The sequence below is a fragment of the Protopterus annectens genome, chromosome 10.part0 (assembly GCF_019279795.1).
Source record: "Protopterus annectens isolate FY-2018-M chromosome 10.part0, PAN1.0, whole genome shotgun sequence".
NCBI classification, from domain to species: Eukaryota; Metazoa; Chordata; order Ceratodontiformes; family Protopteridae; genus Protopterus; species Protopterus annectens.
The window spans coordinates 439,769,094-439,789,141 of record NC_056744.1 but is presented as its reverse complement, the minus strand read 5'-3'; the positions used below and the strand labels follow the sequence as shown (position 1 = coordinate 439,789,141).

The 20,048-nt window shown below is 39.7% G+C and overlaps 1 protein-coding gene across 2 annotated transcripts in view; it reads left to right on the top strand.

Moving 5' to 3' along the window:
• Positions 1-20,048, top strand: part of ARMH1 (armadillo like helical domain containing 1) — an 859,505-nt gene that overhangs the window by 20,737 nt on the left and 818,720 nt on the right. The window lies entirely within an intron of this gene.

Genomic DNA, 20,048 nt, shown 5'->3' with positions numbered 1-20,048 from the left:
GTGCAACATTTTATAACTTAGTGATTAGAATGTGTTTGCATAGGCTTACTTCATTTATTGAATAATCTTTGTAACTTTTAACTTTATGAGGAAAAACAATAAATCTAGGAGGAAAAATGATGAATTAAAGGGTAAAACTCATAATCGTAATGATATACCTAAATCAAAGCAGTTGAGACTAATTTTAGCCTTAAAGTTACAAAATGTTTCTGAGACAAGATCAGAAAAATGTACCAAGCTAAGTGTAGAGAATATGCTTACCAATACCCTTGCTTATTTTTTTGTATTTTCAATGTGTTCATTGGGTGGCTAGTGACTTCCAGATTCAGGGGTGGGGGATGCAGTGTACACAGTAATTGAATGTGTGTGTGTGTGTGTGTGTGTGTGTGTGTGTGTGTGTGTGTGTGTGTGTGTGTGTGTGTGTGTGTGTGTGTGTGTGTGTGTGTGTGTGTGTGTGGCTAACTGTGGATGGGAAAATCCATTATGGGGTGCAGCAGAGTAAATGTGGGGTGAGTTATGGATGCTGTAGGTATGGCTTTATTTTCAGGGGAGACCCGATGTGGTATTTCTTTAAGTAGGGGAAATTTGTCGAGTGCATCATGGAACTTCCCCTATTCATTTTAATAGGCACCATTGGATCTTTTATTTCCACCTGAGTTTCCATCAACAAAGTCAGATGGGACATCAGTTTAATGTCTCAGCTGAAGACTGGAGTGTCTGCAATCCAGTCGCCCAGAGTGAGAAAATAATTCACAGTCTTCTGATCTTCCAGCACCAACAAGAAGTGTGCTACCTGTTGCACCATTGGCACTGCTATAATGTGACTTGAAATCTTTATATTTTTCAGACCATTATATTATCTTCTTCTGGCTATTTCCCGGTTAGGGGTCACCACAGCAGATCATCTGTCCACTCATGATTGGCAGTGGAGTTTTACAGTGTCAAGTTGCCATCCCGGCACCCAACCCTCCATAGAAGGCACACACATGCACATACTCACATCTAGGGCCAATTTAGAGTGTCCAATTCACCTACTGCATGTCTTTGGGAGGAAACCAGAGCACCTGGAGGAAACCCACACAACCACAGGGAGGACATGCAGACTCTGCACAGAAGGCACCCCAGCCGAGAATCGAACCGGAGAATCTCTAGCTGTGAGGCGGCAATGCTAACCACTGCACCACCGTGGCCACCCTTTAGACCATTATATTATACTGATCATTAAAATGCTTGTAAAGTGTAATTACTGGGATTCTTTTTTGATATAGAATTTTACTGAAATTTATCTAACAATGTTTATAAAAGCACACAGTATGAATAAAACACAAGCAAGCAACCATTTCAAACAAACCCGAAAAGGAGAAAATAACAATATATGCCCTTCCTAATCTGATTATTCAATTAAAAAGTAATAATACAGTAAAGCAGCTGCACTCTATAAGGCTTACATAACAGGGCATGATTTTAATGTGCCTACACCTATGACATAATTGATAATACGATTGTCAAGTCAATTGAATGCTTTTAAAATGACACACTTCTGGTTAGGAAACATTAATTTTTCTTTAATTCTATGTAAGGGGATCTGGTGCCCCCCTTAACACTTGTACCCTTCTTTAGAACTAGCTGGTGAGCAAAGAAGAAGAACACCCCCTTCCCCCTTATAACTGAAAATAATGGTAAATACATTTTGCCATTATGAGTATTGTGCTTTGTAATATGAACTTAAGTCAGGCTTTATGTTTGCACTTTGCTTTGTTTTACAGAATTAAGAATTTAAAATAATACTTAAATAATATGTGTGAATATTTTTTCTTAAGAAGGACATGACTAATTCAACATAACTGCTGAGGTGTTCAGTGAACTTCTTAAGTTATGCAGATTGTTCAGAGGTTAGCTGTAGCAGAACTTTGTTGATAATTGGAATCAGTAATGGTTGCCAACCAGCTTAGAAGTAATTCTATATTTGAAGGCTTTTGACAGTTAGCAATTCATTTTTGCTCATGATTATGAAGGCTTAGATTCCCACATGAATCTATTAACAGCATCAAAGCTGTCTATGCTAATTCACACATTCACACACACACACATACATATATGGATCTACTTCTAAAGCTTGAAGTTTCAAAACTTCGAACATTAAACAGTTGAGACCAGAAGATCAAAGTTTTGAAACTTCAAAAACAAAACAAAACAAAAAATAAATAAATAAACAAATAAAATGAAACAAAATTTTTTTTTATGTTTTTCCAGGGGGGACCTGCAACCCCACACCCCCTGCTAATTAAATATACCAACTCCGAGATCGCACTACAGTGATGAAAATGGTAAATATCCCATTCCTCACTGTATGGAGATCTCCATTCAAAACATTAAAAGTTTCAAAACTTCGATTTTAGTCTTGGCCGTTTGAAGTTTTGAAACTTTGAGCTTCTGATGGGGATCCACGTATGTGTATATATATGGGGAATTGAATATTGACAAATCCCCTTTTGGTCAACATCTGTTTAGCTGACAAAATTTATTCGACTACACAAATGGTCTACAGGTGTGCAAAATCGACAGTCTCCAAGTAGGGCAATAATCCCTTTCCTTGGGATTGTGTGATCTCAGAGTTAGTATATCTAATTAGCAGGGGGTACTGGGGACATGCCCCCTCCAAAAAAATGACAGTTTTCTTTGCTTTTTTGACATTGTTTTGCATGCACCAAGATTTTTGCTGAGCACATGTGTTGTAGCATTTCGATGGTTGCAAAGTCGATCCTTTCTGGTCGATTGTGTGAACACTGATATTTATGCTATTCATATATATATATATATATATATATATATATATATATATATCTCCTATATATGTTTAAATAGGTTTACCTTCATGTGTGCGTGGTGGTGCTGTGGTAGCGTTGTCGCCTCACAGTAAGATGTTGTCCTGTTCGATTCTCAGCTAAAGCGTCTTCTGTGTGGAGATGTGCATGAATGGGTGTACCTTCGTTGAAGGTTGTGCATCAGGGCTGGCAACTCGGCATGTAAAAATCTACTGCCAATCATTAGCAGACCGGAGTTCCGCTGTGGCGACCCCTAACCGGGAAAAGCCAAAAGACACAACAACCTTCATGTGTGCGTTTTGCACACGGGCGAACAGCAGATCTGCAAAAGGACGTTTGCAAAGTTTGCAAACGAACACAAAAAGGTTTGATTGTGCAATGAGGGAATGCACAGTCACATTCGCTCATTGCAGATTCGGCATTTTGGGGTGGATTGCTCTATAGTGGGGATCAAAAAATGGTCCCTTTCCCCACAGTAGTGCGATCCCGGAGTTAGTATATTAAAGTAGGGGAGAGCAGGGGGGCTTTACACTTCATTACATTTTGTATTCGACATTTATGTTCGAAAATCAGTGAATCTGCTTTTCAATTTGCTGATTTATGAACATTGAAAACTGTCGCAGCTTTGATTTTCGTGGTTACGATTCGCTCATATGAGCAATCGCACGCATGTGTTTCACCTTTGTAAAGGTAAACCATTTAAATACATCACTAGATAAATGATGTCTCCTTTAAGCCCATTTTAACCTGTACTGGTAGTAGACAGGACTTTCCATTATGACATAGTGTTTCATCTTGTACATGGTGCCACTTTTTATTTATATATTGACATGGCAATTTGTTATCATAAAGCTTTTAATTCTGATATTAATTTAACCATATTTACATATAATGTTATTTTACTTAATTAAATAGTTGAACAAGTGGCCTTTTTATTCCCTACAAACATGGCTTAATTAGAACTGGCAAGAGCAACCAATATGAGTTTCAGAAAGCCAAATAGAGAGGTATATTCAATAATCCATGCAATATTTTGAAGGGTAAGATGTAAGGTGTTATGAGAGGTCTTCTATCTGTTCAGATTGATGAAAATGGAATTGTAGTCATTCAGTCCATCTGCTGAAGTCCCTGCATTTAGGATTCTGTCAAGATGATATCAGCCAAGTTAATCATGGAATGCTTACCTGATTTATAGTTACAGTTAACTGGTAAAAACTGAAAGGCCAAAACCTGTGAAGGGTAATTGTGATATATTTAGGAAAGTTTTCTAACCAGTTGGTGTTTATATCATCAACAATGGCAATTTCCTTTTCCAGGGCTTAAAAAATATATTTCTTAGAGACCGTGCACACATAATAGATAGTTTTATTTATTCCTTTTTCTTATGTAGAAGGGTGGTCCCTATTGCCATCCACTTGATCCAATCAAATCCAAGTACCCCAGCAACCTTTATTGGAGGAAGTAAACCTCTGTGTTTAAGCAGAAATTTGACTTTGCCTGTATGCTTTTCTGAACCGGTTCTGTCCTTTTACCTGAACTGAATAATTTCCCCGATGTTTCGACAGGGAAAACAATGTCAAGCCTCAGCCATTACAATAAGAATTCAACAATATTTGAGTAATACAAAGAAAGCTATGCTTCTATAGCCATCCATTTAGATAAAAAGCTGTCATTGCTGATAGTGTACTTGAGGCAGTGGACAAACTTTTCAAATTATTTCTATTAGCCAGATGTGAGGCTGGAATACAGTTAGTATCCACTTCAGCAAGAAAGTCATTGAGGGAGAGGCATGAAGGATTATAAAATGCCCCAGTAACATTCATTTCTGATAATGAACTGAAAATATTTAGTTCAGAATGGTGTGAGGTCCTTTAAACCTTCTCGTATACTTCTTAGAGGTAGTCCATTCACACCTGCAGGGAAATGTGACTGCAGAGATGTAGTAACTTAAAGTACCTCATAACTTGTCTAGTTGTACACTGGAGAAACTCAAAGTCCCCACATAATCCAGGCTGTTTATTTTTCATAGGGACCTAAGAAATACAATAGTATCTTGCTAACAGATATTAGCAATATACCATTAAAAATCAACAGCAAAACAAATGTTGTTTCTCTCTCTGATAAAACTATACAGTCACATGAGTATAACAAGTGCTGGCTATATATATTTAAAATCAAATTGGAAGATAAAAATGCACGGAAGGGTTTGAATTAGTACCAGATGTGAAATGAAATGAAAAAAAACATTTTTGAGCTAAAAGAAAACATTGATCCATATTTACTAGGCAATGAATGTATGAACCATTATTATTTAGCAATGCAATGAATGAGAAGAAGTTAATGTTCAGAAGCCTTAGTGAACTGAGAGAGCAGTTCCTTCAACTGTAAGTACTCATAAATAAGGAGCAAAAGCATGAAATGAATACTCCAATTACTAATGTACTTTACAGTGCACTCAGAACGGACTGACATAATGTAAGTAACACAAGGACATATGTTAAGGGTTTCAGAGTAAGACAGAATGATAAAATGGAAATTAATTTACACAACAGTGCACAAAGCTGATAGCAACAATCCATTATGAATGTTGTTGACATGTGATAAATGAAGCAGTAGCTGGTCTGAAATCAGTTTGTGGTGGCTACTAAAGTACATCTGGCATTACTACAGTAATTATAACCCCCGGGAATCTAGTGTTATTGCACTAAATATTTGCAGAGAGTCCAGAGTATGATATAAACATGCATTCCAAGTGACAGCATATCTAGATTAAAACTAAATGGAACCCTTGGAAAGGTACTACTCTAGATCCCGCAAAATATTAAGCAATGTTTAAACACTCTCTTATCATTCCCTAGAAGTTTTATCACCCTTAATCAGATTTATTATTAAGTATTCATTATTTAACAATGTTTTAATGTCAGCATTTAACATCAACAGTTTTTAATATAGAAACATCAATAAGAGAGTATGTTAGTACACTGGGGGCAAGAAACTTAAACTAACTCTCTGAAATTCATCATGTAGGACTGATTTTACTATGACAACATTCATTTGAATACTGTGCAACCCTGAGTAGACAGTGCTTTCAGGTTAGTCCATGTAAACAAGCAGTTCCACCTAGTGGCTTTACCCCATTAATTGATCAAAATACAAACATTTTGATGCATGTTTTACCAGGGGCTAGCAACTTAATATGTGAAACTCTATTTCTGTGTTGTCATTAAGAATTTAAAAATGTGTATTGTAAACATAGTTGTATTACTTTGTCATAGTTAACTGATTACTTGTAGCTGAACACTCCAACGAAATTGTAAATGTGTAGAGTATCTAAGACTAATTTTGGATACATGGATTTAGACAGGATGCTGTGCACTTGTCAAGATTAGGGAAAATAATTTTTGCTGCAGATATTTTGCAGTATTTGAAAAACACAGGACAGGATTTTTACCAGGTTATTTTGCATTATTTGAAAAACACAGGACATGATTTTTACCAGGTCAAAAATGTAACAGTTTGCAGATAGCAACATTTGATGTATCTCTGATGGTTGTTAATGCTAGGAGCATTAGTAATAAAGTTTTTTTTTTATTGGAAAGCTTGCTGTGTTCCCACAAGATTGATGTTGTTATTCGTTGAGAAACATGGTTAAAGAACAATGACTAGAAACCAGTTTTGTCAGGGTATAATGTTTTTACTGTAACAGACATTCTAACAAAAACAGGTGGAGGTTATTATGATAGGGATTAAAGATTGTTATGAGACCTGTGATTATTACATGTTTAGTGATAAGATCATTACTGTAGATTATGTAACCGTGACGATAAAGACAACCCTGGAACATATAACAATCACTGGAGTGTATGGACCTCCAAAATCAAGTGCTAATGACTTGGAGGAATTAATACATTTCTTGTATGAAACACAGGAGGAAAGAATAATAGTGGATGGCGACTTAAATTTACCAAAAACCAGGGGCGGCCCGTGCTATTGGACTGCCGGACTGCAGCCCCCTCAAAAGAAATAAAAATAGAAAAAAAAAAGCTTTTAAACTTTCGCGGACTTCGCGCATGCGCAGTAGTCCCGACTACTGCGCGTCTATGCGCATGCTCCAGGCAGTCCGGCAGTCCCCATAGGGAAACACAAGGAGACGTCTGTGCACTTTTAAAGTGCACAGACTCGCTGGGATAATGTGTCAGGGCCGGACTGCAACAGCAGCAGTCAGGAATACAGGACAGTCTCGTCGGGAAGGAGGTTTGATTTCAGGGATCTCGCGGGTCTTTGAAGTATTGCGCTGGCAGGATGTACGTTAGCTGGATACTATGGAGAACGGACAGGTAAGTGTATGGTGCTTTTTTACGTTTACAAGGTATGGTACATACGTGATTGCATTTCTGGTGCTTTTATTTACTGTGTGAAGTTCTGGTGTTTGCTGCTTTTATACTTGATTGAATTTCTGGTGTGTGTGTGCTTTTATTTACTGTGTGAAGCTCTGGTGTTTGCTGCTTTTATACTTGATTGAATTTCTGGTGTGTGTGTGTGTGTGTGTGTGTGTGTGTGTGTGTGTGTGTGTGTGTGTGTGTGTGTGAAACAGATCAGGAGAGGTCAAGATAAGCTGCAACTTTAGGTTTACTGATGATGTATGAGAGAGGGAAAAAAAGATGTTGGTGAGGGATCCGATATAGGCAAACATGTACTGCAAGGCAGGGTGTGCAGAGTAAAACATCCGCTAGATAATAAGTAACGCCAGACACCCCAGTCTTAGGGAAAACTATAGACATGATGATGCAAGATCCTGTGTGCACACGTGGCTCTACTTATTGATCATAGTTTGCCTCTCATTGATTAAACTTGAGATGAAGAGTATTGCATAACTTGGCAAGATGTAGAGAGAAGACAGAGAGAGTGAGAGACAGAATCACCATAATGATTTTGTACTTGGGAGTTCTGATTAATATGTGATGCTCTGATTTTCAGGCTGCACCTGCTCATGTAATATTGAATGACTACTTTGTGCTGATGAACTTTGTTAGGTAAATTTGTGGCAAACTTTACAGCTTTCTTACATCATTGTTGCATTTGGTTAGTCAGGCATTAAGGAGTTGGTTAATATGGGGCAAGTATAAAGAAACCTCGTGAGTGAGAAGGAGCACACTATAGTGAAATATGCCTGATCATTTGGAAAAGGTTTAATTCTATAGGACATTCCGAGCTTTTGGTTCACTTTTCTAACTATAGTGACATGGAGGTCAAATTTTATTTTATGGTCAGTGATAATATACCATAAACGAATATTGCTGACTACCTTAAAAGTAGTTCCAGATGTTCACCAAATCTGAAAAATCATTAGTGATGCTTAGATCTGATATTATTCTAGAAAAAAATATGGTTTTGGTCTTGTTGGCATAAAGTAAGATGTCAGACCTTGTAAGACGATTCTGGATATTTATAAATGATGTTTGGAGGTAGGTACTGAGTTCCTTAAATTTTTTTGCAGAGAAAGAAACAAACATATTAATTAGCAAAGGCCTAACATGGATTTTTGGTAACTTTCATTACAATTGTTTGAGCCATGTTCAGCTCCTATCATACTACAAAACAATAATTTGTGGGACAATTAAAAATAAGCTAATAATTTTTTAAGGAAGTTGAAATTCATATGCATTTCAGGTGTTTATTTATACATTATCTAACACGTTTTGGTGTTATGCAAGTAATGAATGACAAAAGCAGTTGACAGTGCTGTCTGGCTATCGCATAAATCACTCACTTGAGAAATTCTTGTATGCAGCAAATGATACACTTAGGTAGCACAGTTTTGTAATGGGATACATTGCTGTCTTACAGTAGCTGGTTTCCAGTTCAGTTCCTGAGTTGGTTGTTTTCTGTATAGCATACACATGCCCACCTATTTTGAGTTTCACTGGGTTTCTGAATGTTTAATTCCTTGCATATTTGATGGTGCAGTGGTAGTATTGTTGCTTCACAGCTATAGGTTTTCTGGTTTGATTCTTGGTTGGGGTGCCTTCTGTGTGGAGTCTGCATCTCCTCCCTGTGTTTGTGTGGATTTGCTCTGGCGCCCTGTCATTTTACAAAGACGTGTCTGCAGTATTAATCCCTGGGTCTCTGCTGAAAATTGTTTTTGTTCTGTCAGCAGTAAAATTGACCAGCATTTGAATTTCAAACTTCATGTTCTTCAGAATACATAGTAGCACAACCTTTTTTCTAGCAATTTTCTAAGTTTATAAGATGAATATTTTAAATTTGTCCCTATTTTTGGGACTGTATACCCCCATTATTGGCTTCGTCCAGGTTTTTGTGCTAAGGTTGACAGCTATGGCAAGAACTGAATTCACTGAATATGTTTGAGGGCTGTATTCCCTCATTACTGGGTTTGTCCAGGTGTTTTGTACTAAGAGGTTGACAGCTATGGTGAGAACTAAATTCACTAAATGATAGCCATTTAAGTTTCAGTCTTCCTCTCTTTTACAAAGCAACTGATGTGGCATAGTGGTAAGTTACTCTGACTGTTTTTTGCTCAGGGACCTTGGCAGTAAAATGTATGGCGGCAACACAACATTTTATTCTAGCAACTTTCCAAGATTATACAAGTAATGTTTAATTTGTCCCTGGTTTTTGGGCTTTTGACCCCCCCAATACATTTTGGCTTTTTCCAGTTTTCTTGAGCTGCGAAGTTGAGATGCAGTTGAGTATTGAGTAGATTTTACAAGGAGCTGAGAGCTGCAGGGGAATAGAAGTTTAGTGCTTTGCCTAGTTAATACTATAGCACAACAGGTTGTGTACTTGCTTTTGATGCAGAAGGCTGTGGGTTCTACTCCCACAAGGGGTGGATGCTGCCGTACTGAGAATGTTCTCCTTGGTGAAGATACTAACTATGAGTCTGTTATCAGTTTGCCATCCATTTCCTCTTGCAATATTATTACTAGCTTATCATGTTTTAATGTAATATAGGCAATTTATTCCTGAGGGGCAACAGACACTTTATTTTTCGATGAAACCATGAAATATAAAGGTGATTGCTAGCAGCAACCACTTCATTAGTTACAGATTTCTTTTATGGAATTATTTAGATGACTTACTTCAGAGATTGTGCATATTTACTGATAATGGACTGTAGAATTGTGCATATTTACTAAAGGTGGGGACTGTAAGAGTTGTGCATATTTACTGATAATGGTAGACTGTAGAATTGTGCATATTTACTAATAATGGTGGACTGTGGAATTGTGCATATTTACTAATAATGGTGGACTGTAGAATTGTGTATATTTACTAATAATGGTGGACTGTGGAAGTCTGAGTAGACTTTTTCATGATAAATGTTCTCAACTGGGCAGTTTTGCCATTATGGGTGCATATGGTTTGTTTCATTGCTTACTGGAAAAATGTTCAAAACAAATTTAAAACACCCTCTAACAAGTGTACTGTATTGTACAAGGAATATAATTTTAGTACAATGAGGAAGGTGTATCAAAGAGCACATGTATGTTTCATATGCAAGGGGCCTATGATTTGAAAACAGCCCAAAATTAATCTTTATCTGCCACTGGCAAAATGTATTTTCTTTGAATGTGGGTTTCAATGCTGTTTCAATGAATGTGAGTTTCAAGGGAGAGAAGTTTTAATGCTAAGTTTTCATTGTGAGACTGCATTGCTTTGTTTAACAGATGACTTAGTGTTTGTGCTGTAAAATACAAAATAAAACTTTCAAATGAAGTCCAACTCATCATAGAAGTAAAGCAGTATGCACATTAGTGTTTATGGTAAATGGAGTGAAATAGCCAAGTAATGGTTCATTGGAATGGCTGCAGAGGCTCCATTCAACCATTATTTTGTCAGGGGGGAAGGGCAGCAAACTCAGACAGGCCCAGCTGAACTATACCTCCCAACTGTCCAGATTTTCAAAGAATGAATAGATTTTTGCTTCTTATTTTTGGTTTGTTCTTCATAAAATTTGTAGTTTTCTGGCAAATCATTTAGGAATTAAGTCACTGAATAATAAGTTCCAGACTTCATAACCTTCAGAAAAATGCATGTTAAAGTAAGAGCTGTTCTATCAACTGTCTCAATTTATACAAGAGCAATTTTTAGTATTGTTTATATGTGCCCCCAATATATTTGTCCTTGTTCAGATTTACTGCATTAACAGGTTGAGAGGTACATGCAAATAAATTGCTTTATAGAATTAGGCATAGCCAACCTCTCAACTGTCCCCGATTTTGGCTCAAAATGTTGCTCTTCCCCCTAATAATCCCTCCACAAAATAGCAATTTTGGAAGAAAACATGGAGGGTTTACAATTAAGAAATAACTGTAATAATCAAAGTTATAGATTACTTGAAATGCATGTAGATTCTTTTATTTTGTCAGCTGCTCAAGGTAGCAGTACTAATATTAAAGTGTCCCTTCTTTGACAGGTAGCAGCTGTATTGTGTGTCTATTCTATATTTTTGCATCACATTTCTGGTCCATTTTTCATAAAAGTGTGTTTTTTGGCAAATTAGTGACAAATCACTAAAGATTGAAGTTAGAAAATGACAGACATTTGAGTTTCAGATTTGATACGCTTCAGAAAATTCATACTAATGCAAGACCTATTCTATTATCTTTCCAAGTTTATTAGAGCAATATTTAAAAATTGTCCTTATTTTTGGGCCTTTGTCCCACTTCTGTGTATGGCTTTGTCCAGATTTCTTGCTCTTGAGGTTGAGAGGTATGACAAATGTGTCAGGGCCATCACAGTCAGCCAGAGAGATTTCAAATTGTGACATGCTTGTTGCACCCCACTCCCCATGTAGTGACTCTGGATGTGTCCAAGCAAGGCAAGGAGTAGTTGTATCTACCTTGGATGGGGAGGACACACTGCATAAGTACTACAGTGGCTTTTCATCTGTCCTTGATTTTGCAGAATGGTCTGGTTTCTGTCATATTTTTGTACTGTTGATTTATGCTTATTACTCAGATTTATGCTTATTACTCAAAGTGCCTGTTGCTCTGTGTTTAAGTAGCAATGCTTTAATGACCATAAGGTAAGTTTGTCTGAGATCGTAAGATGCAAGTAAGCTTTAATAAGCATACTGTTAAAGAATTGCCAACATTGAAAGCCTTTCTGTTGTTGCCATGCAGAGAATACTTGACTAGATAATGTATAAGCCTTGGGTATTAAAGGACAGGATTCCATTATTTTAAAAACTCATTACACTTGTTGGAGACTTCCAGTCATCTCTACAGACTTTACCCGTAAACTAAACAGAATGCCAATCATGTGTGGTCCATAACCTGTACAGTAATCCTTTAAGCAATGTATCTTGAGCTTGTTTCTTGTTTGCTTTTCATTTTTACTTTTATCATGTTTTCCCCATGAAACAAGTTGTCAGGCAGCAGGTCTTTTTGGATAAGAAACATTTTTACAAGTGGGGGCATCACATAGATTTCTACTTTCAGCATGTTACTTGGTACTTTAATAAAGCTGAATATATTATAATTAGAACTGCAGTGCAAGGAGAAGTGGTTTGAGTTGAGTGCTTCTGGTTTTCTTATACTTGATTTTGACTGGCATTCCAGTAATGTATTTAAAAAGTAATTTATTTTTTCATGCCTCACAACCTTTTGTTTCCATCTAGATATTAAGTAAGCTGTCATGCAGTCAATGCATTGAAATATTTTTATTCTTCTACACTTATTTTTGTCTTGATTGGACTTTCATAATGATGGTTTGCCACCCAGGGCAGCGTATTTAATTAAAGTTAGTTTTTTGTGGTTTTGTGCATAGCTCCTCCCCTTTCTGGTTGACCACACCCCTTCCCCTTGACCCCACCCATTCAGCTGTCTCCTGCAGCCCCCCTGTGATTTGAAGTCACCAGCCACCACTGCCAAAAACAGACTGGAATAATATTGAGTCAACAACATTAGTAAGGAAATTATTTATAGTTTATGTTCAGGAACAATAATTGCTTCAGATTGTAACAAAAAGTCTACCAGGGAACTGAACATACTAGTCATTGTGTTCCTAAAGAAATTACTTTTACTTCATGTCAAGTTTTACCACTGTTAATGTGCAGTGATCATATGGTTATAAAGGTTACATTGTTACAAGATAAGTCTGCCAAACTAAAATCTAAACAAATGCACAAAAGATTAATAACATATTGTAGGGAAGCAAAACGCTCACTATGTAAAACTAATTGCAGTGATGTGTTCAGTTAAAAAAATGCAGAGGGAATGTGACAAGTTTTAAAAGAGGAATTATTTGAATGCAAAAAAAATCAAAAAATGTTTAACATCAGGACCTAGGACATAACATCAGCAGGATATATTTCCATAAGAGCAAGATACCTGATTAAGGTGAGAGAGAAAAAAATATAAGAAATGGAAAAACAGTCGAACTGCAGCTTTGAAAACTGAAATAAACAAGCTGGACAGTCAAATTAAACATATTGTGAGACAAGATCAACAAAAAAATTGATGGAAATTTATATAACAATATTTAACATAATAGGAAGCCATTTTATAGATCCATAAGATGTGGTAGGAGTAAAGGCATACAAGGTGATAAACTGTGTATAGATTCTAAAATGCATTCCTCAGAAACAACAGATTATAGATATATTTATAAAATCTTATGCAGAGCAGTTTGGCTCCACAAAAGGGATGATGAATTGTCCTAGCAATATCCAGGTAACCTCAGATACTGACATCAAATAAGATTATAATAAAAAAGAACTACACAAACTGGATCCAAACAAAGCACAGGGAGGAGATGGAATGAGTAATGATGGCCTGAGAACACTTTGGCATGAACTTACAGCACCATAATATCTGATGTTATGTGATCCTATCTCGCCTACATTCTGACTGATGGGTTGATCCATGCCAAAGAGCGAAGTCTCTAATTGGCTGAGCTTACTATATCCCAGGATGCACCACTACCAGTCCCCAGATCTCGTTTGCCGCTAATGCTGAGCTAAGTAGTAATTCTACTATCTTTTTCTGTCAGAATTTAGGTGTTCTATTCACAAAAAAGCTGTTTTAACAGCTATTGTTCACTATTATTCTCTTTGTGTGTGTTTGGAGTTGGTTAAGACTTGTTGTGTGATTGGGTTGTGTTTGGTAGGCCTCCTTCATTCTAGGGCCTTCCAGGTCAGTCAACCTTCTTTAAAAACTTACAGGGTTTCAAAATACCCTTGTTATTTGAAAACCTATTATTAGGAAGTGTTATCGGAAAGTCAGTTGTATTTTGTTTTGTGTGTCAAAATCACTTTCCATAATGTCTCAAAATCCTAGGCCTTCGGGCTTTAAAAAATGCACCAAATGCAGTTTTAAAATGTCCATCACAGACGATCACTCGCTCTGTGTGTATTGTCTAGGTGCAAAACACTTACAGGAGTCATGCAGCGTGTGTCACGCTTTTTCCTCAAGGGTCCTCCAGGAGAGGAAAAATAAATTAATTCTTATTAATTAAACCTTCTTAAGAAGCCTTGGCATCCTCTCCTTCTCCGGCTAACGGTTCCGACCAGTCCGTCGGATCCGACCGCCAAGAGACATAGGCAGGCCTCTCCTTGGCTCCAAGGACTCTCTGGCATGGCTGGGGCATCGAGGCGAGTCACCTTCGGCTCCACTGGTAAGTCCACGATGGAATCTGCTGTGTATTCCCCGATAGTCATTGACTCACGTAGTCCTTTGGGGCTCTGTTTCCTCTCGGTCTTGAGGATGTCAGATTCTGATATAGACAGGGTGCTCCAAAGACTGTTCCAGTCCCCAGTCTTCCAAAATTTGTTTCGGTTCCGACCCAGTTGGCTTCGAGCCGATGGCCCACCTTTACCCATTGCCATTCCTCCTCGAGCAGGTGCTGTTGGAGCCGGTGGAGATCTCAGGGTCGGCGACTTCTTGGCTGGACCGGGAGTGATGTTTGGGACCTATGCTTCGGGTTCGAGCCTCCCCTCGGTGCCGGCTGCGGGACTTCCGTCGACTATCACGGCTCGGGGACCGGACACTCCCAGGATTCTGGGGTCCGGCCAGAGCCATGAGGAGTGCCTTGGCCAAGTCCTCTTCGCCATCTCCTACGGCACCTTCCTGGGCGTGGAGACTGGGTCTTTGGCAGTTCCTGTCCGTAGTCAGCGGAGCCGGGGCCTGAGGTTACCCCATTGGGGTTCCCTCCTCCTGAGGGTTCTTCGGAGTTGTCTTCGGAGGAACCCCAAGGAAGAGATCGTGCAAGAGGAAGCACGTGGACTCCCCGAGTCTATTACATCAGACACTGATCTTGATGATGCAGAGGGTCGGATGATGTCTCCTTTGCAGACATCTTAGAGATCCTCAAACAACGAGGCGGCTGGATATCCAAACCCCTCTGCTGATGAGTCAGTGCTCCTCAAGGCCTTTGGGGCTCAGCCCTCCGCCTCCTGGGTGTCTCCGCCTTGACGAGCTTCTGGATTTAGTTTGTCGAGTGAGGGAACATCCAGATACCGTGGAACCAGTCCCTTCTCGTCCGAATAAATTTTTGTCTGCTCCCCGAGAAGGAGTTCCTCACTAAAGGCGTGGCTGTAGATGCCATGGTGGTGGCATCTGCTACACAACAGGACGTGGCAGAGGCTTCAACGTCCATCCATCCTCCTAATAAGGGGTCTAGGAGTATGGACAGGTACGGGAAGCGCACCCTGACTTCAGCGGCCTTTACTTTAAGGTCTCTGAATTATTTGGCACATTTTACCAGGCTTCAGAGGGATCTGGTCAAGGAGTTGTCAGATTCCTCCTACCTGAGCAGCTAGCCCAGTCGGTTAGCTCTCAGTTGGCTATCCTTACGTCAATTTCTAACTCGTCCATGAGGCTCATTTCCTATGTGGCCAGGCACAGGCGTGGCTCGGAGACAAGCCTGGCGGAGGCCTTCAAGTCTTCCCCCTTTGATGGGTCCTCCTTGTTTGGACCCAAGGTTAAAGACACCCTTACCGCTGTGAGCAAGAGGGAAAAACTTTATCTGCTATTCCACTCCCTTCGCCTAAGGCTAAAGGAGGGTAGTTTTTCTCCCAACAGCAGGAAGATTCCCCTTCCAGAGCAGAGGACGGGAAATTTTAGTCCTTTCGTGGCTCTTCAGCCTCCCACCGTCATGAGGGATTGCCCGGCTGTGCTGCTCGAGCCAGTCGGGTGTCGTTTGCCAAGCACCTAAAAGCCTGGGAGTCAATCACTCAGGACAGATGGGTGGGAGGTTACACCATCCCATTCACATACTCACCCCCCCCCGTCCAAAAGAATCCCGGACCCACCACCCAGTCAAAGGGAAAAGGCAGCCGCAGAAGCTTTAAAGCTGCTAGAAAGGAGTCATCCAACCGTCCCCACAGACCAGATCGGATCAGGAAATTACTCCAGGTTCTTTTAGTGCCAAAAGCCAGGGGACCTGAGACCAATATTGGATCTCAGCAGACTGAACCAATCCGTCACGAAATCCAAATTCCGAATGGTCACGTTACAATCCATTCTCCCATTGTTGGAGAAGGATGTTTGGATGTGCTCCATAGACCTCAAGGACGCCTATTATCACATACCGATACATCAGGCGTCCAGGAGGTATCTGCGCTTCAGCCTGGGAGTCAGTCATTACCAATTTGGTCTCACCACAGCCCCCAGGGTGTTCACCAAGTGTTTGGCAGTAGTCACCTGAGAAGTCTTGGATTCCAAGTGTTTCCCTATCTGGACGACTGGCTCCTGACTGCCACCACCAGGCATCTACTAATGGACAACCTCAAAGCCACCATCTCCTGGGTGTTACCCTGGGGATTACATTCAATTGGTCAAAGTCTGTCTTGCTGCCCTCTCAGCATAAAGTTCATAGGAGCAGAGATAGACTCAAGATCGTCTTGGCGTCTTTCTTCCTGCGAAAGGATCCAAACTTTACAGGGCCAAGTTCAAGCTCTGATCTCGAGATCCAAAGCCCCAGCCAGGATGGTTCTACAAGTTTTAGGCTCAATGTCTGCCACGGTTCTTTTAGTTCCTCTGGCAAGATTGCACATGAGGATTCTTCAGTGGCTATTGTCAACTCAATGGTCCTTTCAGGATCTTCCTCTCAATCATCACATCATGATTACGGAAATATGCAAACGGGACCTTGGCTTCAGACATCCAATCTGAATCAAGGAAGCCCTTTGTTATTCCCTCTCCAGTGGTTACCCTGACGACAGATGCCTCCCAGATAGGGTGGGGGCATTGTCTGGGCAGGCTAGTTCAGGGCTCCTGGCTTCGCTCTTCTCCACATCAACGTGTTGGAGATGAGGGCTGTACTTCTATCCCTACAGGCCTTACACAAGTTTCTTCCTCAGGGCATCATCGCCATCCACACAGACAACATGTCGGTGGTCTGGTATCTGAACAAACAAGGAGGGACCAGATCTTACCCCTTTGCAGAGAGGCCATGAGAGTGTGGGAGCTTCTTGGTAGCGACCCACATTCGGAAGGTCAAATATATTGGCAGACAGATTGAGCAGGACAATTCTTTCTCCTCACGAGTGGTCTCTAAACCAAACAGTAGCAGCTCAGGTTTTCAGGAGATGGGGGCACCTATTTGCAACTCCACTAAACACCAAGTGCCAAAGGTTCTTCTCCTTGATCCCACATCAGGGAGTACCAGCTATGGATGCTCTAGCACAACCTTGGCCAACAGGGCTACTTTATGCCTTTCCTCCGATTCCACTTCTCTCCAAAGTCATTCAAAAGCTTCTCAATTGGGGTCCAATGATACTGATTGCCCCATACTGGCCTCGTCAGGTATGGTTTCCTTACCTGAAGAAGCATGCGTGGACGATCCGTGGACTTTAGACCTAATTCGGACCTGCTAATTCATCAGTCGGGACATCAGCATCAGTCCCTTCGATCTTTGAAATTGACAGCTTGGCTCCTCCACTTCCGACTTTAGTCAGAAGTCACACACTAGACCGGAAGTTGTTCACATTTTATCTTGCCCACAAACCCACCACTAACAAATTGTACCTCAGTAAGTGGAAGAGGTTTGCTATCTGGGCTCAACTCAAGGGCTTAGACCCTATCACTGCTCCTATCCCAGAGGTTTTGAAATTCTTAACATCCCTGTTTAATCAAGGATCTTCTGTCTCTACTATTAAAGTCCAACTAGCGGCTATCTCTAAATTCCATGAATCCATGGATCCTCCATTGATGAGCAGCAGACTATGCAAAACTTTCATTAAAGGTGCGTGCCTGTTAAGACCCCAATTTTTCATCCATCTTGATTTGGTGCTTCATTAACATCTTCCCCTTCGAACCGGCTGCTACATGTGAGTTAAAATATCTGTCTTGGAAAACTGCCTTCTTAGTTGCAATTACTTCTGCAAGAAGAGTTTCAGAGCTTCAAGCCCTGTCTATTAAGCCACCGTACTTGATTTTCCACAAGGATAGAGTATCACTTAGGCCTAATCCATCCTTTGTCCCAAAGGTCTGTTCTAGTTTCTGTCTCCAACAATCTCTAGAGCTACCAGTTTTCTTCCCAAAATTCTCTAATGAAGCAGAATACACTCTCCATAAATTGGATGTTCACAGGCAATTACGCTTCTATTTAGACAGGACTCAGCAACCGTAAGTCAGACCAGTTGTTTGTGTCCTTCTCAGATAATAAATTGGGTCAAACCATCACAAAGCTACTATCTCCAAATGGATCAGAGATTGCATAACTCAGGCTTATTCTTCTTGAATAAGCAACTTACAACATCTATCAAAGCTCATTCTACCAGAGCTATGGCTACTTCTATAGCTTTTCCTCCAAGCTCGCTATATCGAAATTTGTGCTGGCTACTTGGTCCAACCCGCACACTTTCATTTCCCACTACAAATTGGATGTGGCATCGAAAGGACGAGCATCATTTGGTTCCACGGTACTCAGGAGTGTTTTCCAGTGAGCCACCCAGGATTCAGGTGCTAGGACGCTGTCCCATCAGTCAGAATGTAGGGAGATAGGATCACATAACATCTTTTAGTTATGTACTCACCATAACTTCAGATGTTTGGGATCCATCATTACTTCATTAAAAACCACCCTCCTTCCCCTGCCTTGGAGATCAGAAGAGATTGAACGGTTTTGAGTTTTACTGTTTATCTTGTTTCATCTGATGATGTTATATATGCATGTGTGCATGTATGCGGACAAACTAGATCTGGGGGACTGGTAGTGGTGCATCCTGGGATATAGTAAGCTCAGCCAATTAGAGACTGAACCCATCAGTCAGAATGTAGGCGAGATGGATCCCAAACATCTGAAGTTATGGTGAGTACATAACTAAAAGTTATTCAGTAGGTCATTTAAATATGGAGAGATTCCTCAAGATTGGAGACATGCACTTGTTAAACTTGTCTTTAAGAGAAAGGGAGGTAGGACAAACCCAGAGTCATACAGACCCATAAGTTAACTTTTTTGCTGCGGAAAAATAATGGAAAAGGTTATAGTGGATAAATTATTGTGAGAATTAGAAAGGTTGGGGCTTGAAACCATATATCAGCATGCATATGTTGAAAATAGATCTATTACTACTTGTGACATGATGCTCTGCTGTGATGTAATTCATAAAGATTTAACTTCAACATTTGATAGGGTCACAGACAAAATGCTGATCAGTAAATGTACTGTTGAGAAAATCGATTGCTGCATGGCTTACAAATAAGACATAAGAAGTATCATACAGCAATTGGACAGGTGAAATCTGAAGTTATAGTCAGGGTGTTGCAAAGCGCCCTATCATGGGCCTATATTTGTTTAGATTGCATCTTTAAAATCTGTCTTTTTCATCTGAGGTGTTCTACAGTCTGTATACAGATGCCTTGAAAATGGGTAAACTGATTACACGTGTTACAGATAGGGCATGTCTTCAAAATAAACTTAAATAGATAAACCATTTGGGCAGAGGAGAATAATATGCAGATAAATACGTCAAAAAAAAACCTAAGCATATAAGACTCGGGAGTCTTAAACTGAAAGGTGAATATTTAATAGGGCACACAGTGATTGAAACTGTAGCTTCATTTAAAGACCTGGATATATGGGTAGATCCAGCTTTGAGCTTTTCTAATCATATCAACCAGTTGGTTAATAATATTTATCGAACTATAAATTGTATAACAAGATATATAAAGTCTAGGAAATCATAAATGATGAAATCATTTTTTGTTAGTTACATTAGACTCAAACTTGAGTATGGAATAACAGTATGGACAC